Source organism: Procambarus clarkii, chromosome 92 (assembly GCF_040958095.1).
Source record: "Procambarus clarkii isolate CNS0578487 chromosome 92, FALCON_Pclarkii_2.0, whole genome shotgun sequence".
Lineage (NCBI taxonomy): Eukaryota > Metazoa > Arthropoda > Malacostraca > Decapoda > Cambaridae > Procambarus > Procambarus clarkii.
Window position 1 is genome coordinate 7,830,698 of NC_091241.1, and position 10,275 is coordinate 7,840,972.

A 10,275-nucleotide genomic window follows, 5' to 3' on the forward strand; every position below is an offset into this window, starting at 1 on the left:
TCCCGTCATCCCTTTCGTCTTTGTCACGACACTTAAACTGCCGATGCTTTTGCCACCTTTCTAAGCTTGAGTCTGTGGCCTCTGGTGCTAGATATTTCCTTTTTTTCAAGTTTTCATTGTTAAATTCGTCGATTGTGGTCGCGATTTTGTATGTGGGAATCATATCTCCTCGTTTCCCTCTTATCTACTAGCTTCGGCATGTTTAACCCCTCAAATCTTCCTCATAACTCTTGGTTTTTAAGTTCTAGAAGCCATTTAAGAGCATATCTGTTTGCTCTTTGTGACTATTACGTTGATATGGTGTCCTTATCTATACCAGCTTATCTAAATAATGAACGTGGGATCGCTTGATTGTTTCAAACGTAGGTGAGACATATATGTATATATATATATATGTGTGTGTGTGTATGAATGAGGGTGGGTGGATATAGACACAATAACACACATAGATACCTAGCTACATAGAGAGATACATAGGTGGTGTAGACGGGGTGAGGCGAGGGGAGTTAGAGCGAGCAGCGGTGTAAGGTCAGGAGGTCAAGTGCGGGATTATGTGGGAGGTTGAGGGGACGAGGTCACACTGGCTCTTGACCCGGAAGTCATTGTGCCGTTGAGGGAGACGCAACACAGATAACCTTTGACCTGTAATGATATCCTAAGCCTATGTACTTAATTTTTTTATGAAATGATAAAGCTACCCATTTCATTATGTATGAGGTCAATTTTTTTTTTATTGGAGTTGAAATTAACGTAGATATAGGACCGAACCTAACCAACCCTACTTAACCTAACCTATCTTTATAGGTTAGGTTAGGTTAGGTAACCGAAAAAGCTAGGTTAGGTTAGGTAGGTTAGGTAGTCGAAAAACAATTAATTCATGAAAACTTGGCTTATTAGGCAAATCGGGCCTTGCATAGTAGGCTGAGAAGTGCGTTCTGGCTACTAGGTACGACATATATATATATAAATATACATACATATATATATATATAAATATATATATATATATTATGGGCCAGATAGATGGGTCAAGCGTTACTCAGATTTGCAGGATGACTGGTACGGGTAGGGAACTGTGAAAATGAGAGAGAGAGAGAGAGAGTCAGTCGAGATATAGGCAGTGGTAAGGAGACAGACAGACTAACACAGATAGTTAGAGATTGAGAGAGGGAGAAAAGATGGAAATAGGATCTATTGATGTGATTCACAAGCGGAAAATATGTTTGAGCAGCTGGGATTCCCTAGGCCGTGGGCCCGGTGTCGGGTCCCCGGTAACATTGCCCGGGGGTACCGGGTCTCCTGCGCCCTACGGTGAAGCTGTGAGGACCGAGCTGTGTAGGGGCATTGTCCAGCAGTAGTGTCAGACAAGGGGTCCACAGGAACATTGTCCAGCAGTAGTGTCAGACAAGGGGTCCACAGGAACATTGTCCAGCAGTAGTGTCAGACAAGGGGACCACAGGAACATTGTCCAGCAGTAGTGTCAGACAAGGGGACCACAGGAACATTGTCCAGCAGTAGTGTCAGACAAGGGGACCACAGGAACATTGTCCAGCAGTAGTGTCAGACAAGGGGCCCACAGGAACATTGTCCAGCAGTAGTGTCAGACAAGGGGTCCACAGGAACATTGTCCAGCAGTAGTGTCAGACAAGGGGACCACAGGAACATTGTCCAGCAGTAGTGTCAGACAAGGGGCCCACAGGAACATTGTCCAGCAGTAGTGTCAGACAAGGGGTCCACAGGAACATTGTCCAGCAGTAGTGTCAGACAAGGGGTCCACAGGAACATTGTCCAGCAGTAGTGTCAGACAAGGGGTCCACAGGAACATTGTCCAGCAGTAGTGTCAGACAAGGGGTCCACAGGAACATTGTCCAGGTTTAGAAGATGGTGGGTGGAGTGCTGGCTCTGTGAAAGAGACCTATTTTATTGCGCATATAACCGGAATCGTGTACCCAAGCCGGTTGACGTAGGTAATCCAGTAGGATTCCCTTCACCAGGTTGTCAGATGCCACTGAAGAGGACAGGAAAGCTGGTACAGCAGTTTGTGATGCTGTGCGAACACCGAGGTCCCCGAGGCTGACAGGAAGGGTGAGTTATTTCCACTGTGAGTCATTCAGAGAAAGGTTAGCTTGATGAAGTCTGTTAGAAAAAGCCTCTGTCGTACTCCTCTACATTAAGGCTATTGAAAGATGGTGAAGATATAAGAAATAAGTATAGGTCAGCCTGGGGAGGGACGTATGTGGGGTATATACATTTGTGAAAATCCATGTATTAAAATACAACAGTGACACGAAAATACAAAACAAGTATCGCTGTATTGTGGTGTCTGGCACCTGTGAGCCGCCACGAGCACAAAGGTAGAGTTCGTGACCTTGGTGTGACCTTTGGGGGGAAGGTGCGAAGCTTTGTAACCTGCTCTGACCCGACCCGGTGACCTGGTCTGACCCGACCCGGTGACCTGGTCTGACCCGACCCGGTGACCTGGTCTGACCCCACCCGGTGACCTGGTCTGACCCGACCCGGTGACCTGGTCTGACCCGACCCGGTGACCTGGTCTGACCCGACCCGGTGACCTGGTCTGACCCGACCCGGTGACCTGGTCTGACCCGACCCGGTGACCTGGTCTGACCCCACCCGGTGACCTGGTCTGACCCCACCCGGTGGCCTGGTCTGACCCGACCCGGTGACCTGGTCTGACCCGACCCGGTGGCCTGGTCTGACCCGACCCGGCCTCACAAACACACCCGGCTCTTACAGCTGCTCTTCCCTTGCTCCACTATTTTCCTCCTCTCTTATATTCACACAATTCTCTTTTATCCTCTTTAAGGTGATCACATCTCTATCCCTTCCCCTTCTCCCTCCCCCATGTCTACCTTCTCTATTTCTACCTTTCCCCTTTTTTATAACTAGAACTAGGGTAGGTAGTGTTCATTAGGGCTGACAGTTGAGGAACCTAGTGATCAAGTAAGAGCCGATTGATTGATTGATGAAGATTAAGCCACCCAAAAAGTGGCACGGGCATGAATAGCCCGTAAGTGGTGGCCCTTTTGAGCCATTACCAGTATCAATAGATGATACTGGAGATGTGTGGAGGTGCGACTGCACCCTGCGTGACGGGAGATGTCTCCCGTCCAAGAGGGATTGATTGATTGATGAAGATTAAGCCACCCAAAAAGCGGCACGGGCATGAATAGCCCGTAAGTGGTGGCCCTTTTAAGCCATTACCAGTATCAAGAGCGTGAAGTAAGAGCCGTTATCCTCTCTCAGCTCATCAGAAGCCTGGTCCTAAAGACTCATTTATTTCATGAGATTTTTATTGGAATCTTTTGGAATAAACTTTATTTTAATCTAAGTAACGGTCATATAAGGAACAGGATGAACCAGTGGCTGTGTTAGAGCCGCACCCTCCCCACACCCTGGGTGTCAGCATGTGTCAACACGTGTATCAACCGGTCGGCCGAGCGGACAGCACGCTGGACTTGTGATCCTGTGGTCCTGGGTTCGATCCCAGGCACCGGCGAGAAACAATGGGCAGAGTTTCTTTTACCCTATGCCCCTGTTACCTAGCAGTAAAATGGGTATCTGGGTGTTAGTCAGCTGTCACGGGCTGCTTCCTGGGGGTGGAGGCCTGGTCGAGGACCGGGCCGCGGGGCCCGGTCCTCGACCAAGAGCCCCGAAATCATCTCAAGATAACCTGTTGAGCAAAGAAGTTCCAGATGCGATATCCGGCTTAGGAGCGCTGATAGAGTGATGGTCTTGAGAAAGGCAGTTTCAGCATGAGACTGTTGAAGGCTGAGAGCCTAGTGTTATGGGTGCCAACTATTGGTTGACAACGGAGTTGGGTCAGGTCCGGAACTTTGAGAATGTTGGCCTTGTACATAACAGATAGTCCACCTGAGTACTCACCTAGTTGTTCTTGCGGGGGTTGAGCTTTGGCTCTTTGGTCCCGTCTATCAAGTGATGTACAGATTCCTGAGCCTACTGGGCTCTATCATATCTACATTTGAAACTGTGTATGGAGTCAGCCTCCACCACATCACTGCCTAATGCATTTCATCTGTTAACTTCTCTGATACTGAAAAAGTTCTTTCTGACGTCCCTGTGGCTCATGTGGGTATTCAGTTTCCACCTGTGTCCCCTTGTTCGCATACCACCAAGGTTACACAGTTTATCTTTATCTACCCTGTCAATTCATCTGATAATTTTGTAGGTAGTGATCATGTCTCCCCTTACTCTTCTGTCTTCCAGTGTTGCAAGGTGCATTTCCCGCAGCTTTTCCTCGTAACTCATGACTCTTAGTTCTGGGACTAGTCTAGTGACATACCTCTGAACTTCTTCAAGCTTCACGCGCGCGTTTGTGTGTGTGTGTGTGTGTGTGTGTATGTGTGCGTTTGTGTGTGTGCGTGTGTGTGTGTGTTGTCAAACAACATTTAACAACACTTTGACATCATTTATCATTATTTTCCAACATTTAAAGCCGTTTCGTAAAATGTAAATATGTTATCATTGAGAGTGGTGCAAGAGGACTCAACACATGAGGCAAATAGCCAACATAATGTTGACATTTAAGTATGCTGTCTTAGCGCATGAGGGCGCGAGGACCTCTCCGTGACTCAGTGGTCTGCGGCATGACTTTCTCCAAACATGTGGGGGGGACATGACCTCATTCAGACCCCCCTACCCCCCTGCCCCACCTTCTACCCCCCCATCTCCCACATGTTACTCTGTTACCTTCACACACACTGTGGTGTCATACCCAGCTGTCTATCACCCAGCTGTCCCCTCACCCAGCTGTCTCTCACCCAGCTGTCACCTCACCCAGCTGTCCCCTCACTCACCTGTCCCCTCACCCAGCTGTCCCCTCACCCAGCTGTCCCCTCACCCAGCTGTCCCCTCACCCAGCTGTCACCTCACTCACCTGTCACCTCACCCAGCTGTCCCCTCACCCACCTGTCCACTCACCCACCTGTCCCCTCACCCAGCTGTCCCCTCACCCAGCTGTCCCCTCACCCAGCTGTCCCCTCACCCAGCTGTCCCCTCACCCACCTGTCCCCTCACCCACCTGTCCCCTCACCCACCTGTCCCCTCACCCACCTGTCCCCTCACCCACCTGTCCCCTCACCCACCTGTCCCCTCACTCACCTGTCCCCTCACCCACCTGTCCCCTCACCCACCTGTCCCCTCACCCACCTGTCCCTTCACCCAACTGTCCCCTCACCCAACTGTCCCCTCACCCAGCTGTCCCCCCACCCAGCTGTCCCCTCACCCACCTGTCCCCTCACCCAGCTGTCCCCCCACCCAGCTGTCCCCTCACCCAGCTGTCCCTTCACCCACCTGTCCCCTCACCCAGCTGTCCCCTCACCCAGCTGTCCCCTCACCCAGCTGTCCCCTCACCCACCTGTCCCCTCACCCACCTGTCCCCTCACCCACCTGTCCCCTCACCCACCTGTCCCCTCGCTCACCTGTCCCCTCGCCCACCTGTCCCCTCGCCCACCTGTCCCTTCACCCACCTGTCCCTTCACCCACCTGTCCCTTCACCCACCTGTCCCTTCACCCACCTGTCCCTTCACCCACCTGTCCCTTCACCCACCTGTCCCCCCACCCACCTGTCCCCTCACCCAGCTGTCCCCCCACCCAGCTGTCCCCTCACCCAGCTGTCCCCTCACCCAGCTGTCCCCCCACCCAGCTGTCCCCTCACCCAGCTGTCCCTTCACCCAGCTGTCCCTTCACCCACCTGTCCCCTCACCCAGCTGTCCCCTCACCCACCTGTCCCCTCACCCACCTGTCCCCTCACTCACCTGTCCCCTCACCCACCTGTCCCCTCACCCACCTGTCCCCTCACTCACCTGTCCCCTCACCCACCTGTCCCCTCACCCACCTGTCCCCTCACCCACCTGTCCCCTCACTCACCTGTCCCCTCACTCACCTGTCCCCTCACTCACCTGTCCCCTCACTCACCTGTCCCCTCACTCACCTGTCCCCTCACCCAGCTGTCCCCTCACCCAGCTGTCCCCTCACCCAGCTGTCCCCTCACCCAGCTGTCCCCTCTCCCACCTGTCCCCTCACCCACCTGTCCCCTCACCCACCTGTCCCCTCACCCACCTGTCCCCTCACCCAGCTGTCCCCTCACCCAGCTGTCCCCTCACCCAGCTGTCCCCTCACCCACCTGTCCCCTCACCCACCTGTCCACTCACCCACCTGTCCACTCACCCACCTGTCCCCTCACCCACCTGTCCACTCACCCACCTGTCCCCTCACCCACCTGTCCCCTCACCCAGCTGTCCCCTCACCCAGCTGTGCCCTCACCCACCTGTTCCCTCACCCACCTGTCCCATCAGGAAAGCACTATTGGGTAAATTTAGAATAATTGGATAATCAGGATAATTGGGAAAATTTGACTTAGAATAGCCACGGAGAGGCACTCGGATACTGAGTGCCATAGTTATGGATGGCACTAGGGATAAACTTTGGTACTTGGGATAACTTGGATAAATCAAGATAACTGGATAAACAAAACTTCGATAAATCAAGGAAGTCATTGCTTAGGATTTTTTTGTGCATAACTGGGGATAGGTCGGGATAATTATTTTAAATCCCAATTTTATCCCATCCCATGATAATTATTTTTTTATCCCGACCTATCCCATTTTGTCATAACTAGACAAAATGAGATAGGTCGGGATAATTATTGGGAGTAGGGTAACAGATGGATAAAGATTGGGAACAGGGCATCTGAGATTACTTAGAGATGGGATAACACAAGGATAAACAGAAATTAGGATATCTCATGGGATAGCAATAGAATGCTTGTAATAACTAAGGGATAACTCGATAACTAATGATACCTAGAGGATAATTAAGATGAAGGGATAACTAAATGGTAACTAAGGATAACTAATGACAGTTGAAGTATAACTAAAAGTAAGTTATAATAAATAATTAAGGGACAATTAAGCAAACTAACGATAACTAAGGGATAATTAAGCAATAACAATGGGATAGTTCAAGATAACTAAGTATAATTACGGACAGTACCTCACAGCTCCTCACAGTACCTCACAGCTCCTCACAGCTCCTCACAGCTCCTCACAGCTTCTCACAGCTCACAGCTCCTCACAGCACCTCACAGCTCCTCACAGCACCTCACAGCTCCTCACAGCACCTCACAGCACCTCACAGCTCCTCACTGCTTCTCACAGCTCCTCACAGCTCCTCACAGTACCTCACAGCTCCTCACAGCACCTCACAGCTCCTCACAGCACCTCACAGCTCCTCACAGCACCTCACAGCACCTCACAGCTCCTCACAGCACCTCACAGCTCCTCACAGCACCTCACAGCTCCTCACAGCTCCTCACAGCTTCTCACAGCTCACAGCTCCTCACAGCACCTCACAGCACCTCACAGCTCCTCACAGCTTCTCACAGCTCACAGCTCCTCACAGCTCCTCACAGCACATCACAGCTCCTCACAGCTTCTTACAGCTCACAGCTCCTCACTGCTTCTCACAGCTTCTCACAGTACCTCACAGCTCCTCACAGCACCTCACAGCTCTTCACTGCTCCTCACAGCTCCTCACAGCACCTCACAGCTTCTCACAGCTTCTCACAGCTCCTCACAGCACCTCACAGCTCTTCACTGCTCCTCACAGCTCCTCACAGCACCTCACAGCTTCTCACAGCTCCTCACAGCACCTCACAGCACCTCACAGATCCTCACAGCTCCTCACAGCTCCTCACAGCACCTCACAGATCCTCACAGCTCCTCACAGCACCTCACAGCTCCTCACAGCTGAAAGGTTTAGTACAAAAAGATAATCTGATATATGAAGGGACAGTGACGTCTCAACAATGGCCTGGGTGACACCCAACACCCAGCTCTCTGCCGGGACTACACCCTCAGACTGACGCGGGCCTGACGGCTGAGTGGACAGCGCTCGGGACTCGTAGTCCTATGGGTTCGGGTTCGATCCCCGGCGGAGGCGGAAACAAATGGGCAGAGTTTCTTTCATCATGATGTTCTGTTCAGCTAGCAGTAAATAGGTACCTGGGAGTTAGACAGCTGCTACAGGCTGCTTCCTGAGGGTGTGGAAAAAAAAATCAGTTGATTGACTGTTGAGAGGTAGGATCATAGAGCCAGCGCTCAACCCCTGCAAGCACAACTAGGTGAGTACAACCATAACCACCACCACCACAACCATCACCACCACCACCACTACCACCACCACCACCAGCTGGCGAGAAGCACCCTGCACCCTACCTGACCAGTAGCGTGGGTGACCTTCCAGAGGGCGGGCGGACGCTCCTCCAATATGGAAATGTTTCTGGAGGGGGGTAGAGCCCGTGCTAATTCTCCCGCCGTAGTCTGGGTCAGACGCCCTTTCACTCTCATTCACTGCAGCGTTGCTCACACAAGCAACAGCTTTCATTTTTCTTGGACTAGCCTTCGTCAAGGGGAATATAAAGGTGAATCATTTACACACACACACTTGACTTCACCAAGCTTGAGGAAGGAATACGGGGACATGATAACGACATGTAAAATACCAAAGGGTTTCGACAGACAAGGAGGCAGTGTTCAGAGGGCTAAATATATGCAATTTTCAGGAGCTAGTACTGGACTCTAAGCCTCTAAGCACATATAGAGGAGATGAAACAAGGTAGACATGGCCACTAATAAATATATATATATATATATATATATATATATATATATATATATATACACATATACATATACACAGGGGGATGGCACTCGAGGCACAGTGAAGTTAACGACATCATCAAGAGGAGCCTCACCACAGCTGGATGCCCAGCTGAAAGAGAGCCCCGTTACCTAACGCCCCGTAACTCTGATGCTCTTATTGGTCGCCCGGATGGTATCACAGTGAACCCCTGGAAGAATGGCAAGCAGTTGGTATGGGACTACACGTGCGTATCAACCCTGGCTAACACCTACATTAACCTCAGTGTTGCACAACCAGGTGGCGCTGCCACCCACAGGGAAGCGGCCAAATCCCGTAAGTATAGAGAACTGGATCACCACTACAATTTTGTCCCCATTGCTTCTGAGACACTCGGCGCCTGGGGTAAAAGTGCTACCAGTTTTTTGAAGGAACTGGGTTCTAGGCTCATTGAAACAACAAGGGACCCAAGAGCTGCAAGCTTTCTTTTCCAGCGCCTCAGTGTGGCGATACAGAGGGGAAATGCGCACTGCATCCAGGGTTCCTGCCCTCCATCTGAGGAGCTGGAGGAACTCGACAACCTATGATAACCATCTTTGTAACCCATATGTAACTCCTTTTTTGTAACAAAGTTCAAATAAAGTAAATATATATGTGTACATACAAAAGAATGGGGGTGGTAGGAGAAGATAATATTAAGTGTTCAGTGAGAAACCACAAGGTCTCCTCTGAATACTTTTTATTTTCTTCTCCGAGGCTATGGGTCCCCACATTGGCACCAGAGGTGGTACCCTCACAAACTTTCTATATATATATATATATATATATATATATATATATATATATATATATATATATATATCTCAGTTCAGGGCAAAAGTCGGAATAATAAATTCCTAAATGGTGGAGGCAGACTCCATACACGGATTTAAAAGGAAATATGACAGAACTCAATTTTGGTAATTGATACATTTAGGCAGGACCCAAGAACTGGATGTGAGCCCCTGGAGTGGAGCACCTAGATGAGTACACACACACTCGTGCGCACTCACCACCAGTATTGCAAAACTGTTTGTTCACTCACCTCCACTAAGTGGAGAATGATGGCCCACCACCCCTCCACACCCCACCTTCTCCAGCCTCATTTCCTTTGTAAGTGAACCTTTGGGCTACTTAAATCGTCGTTTTTTGCATATTATACAAAGCGAAACGAAGCTCATTTAAGCGCGGGCTCGCTTGGTATTCACAAGTTTCCTATAGAACGCTGAATACATTATACAAGTTCTCTGGGCCTAAACATTGCGCCAGTGGTGATGATATCTGAACCAGGCTTGTTGGGGGTGACCTCCAGGGGTGTATCACCTGGGGAGGAGGACCTGCCTGAGTATAGTTACGTTATCCGGAGTGCTGGTATGCCACTTGGCTGACTTGTATAACACATCTTCGTGTACAAAAGCCGCTTGATAAATGGACATTAGTTATCAGGCTACAGTCATGAGTGAGCAGCGTTCTGTTGGCAACTCCCGCCCCCTCTGGGTGTGGTGAGCTAATGGGTGATGCTCTACAAACGCAATTAATACCCAACGATCCTCGTTT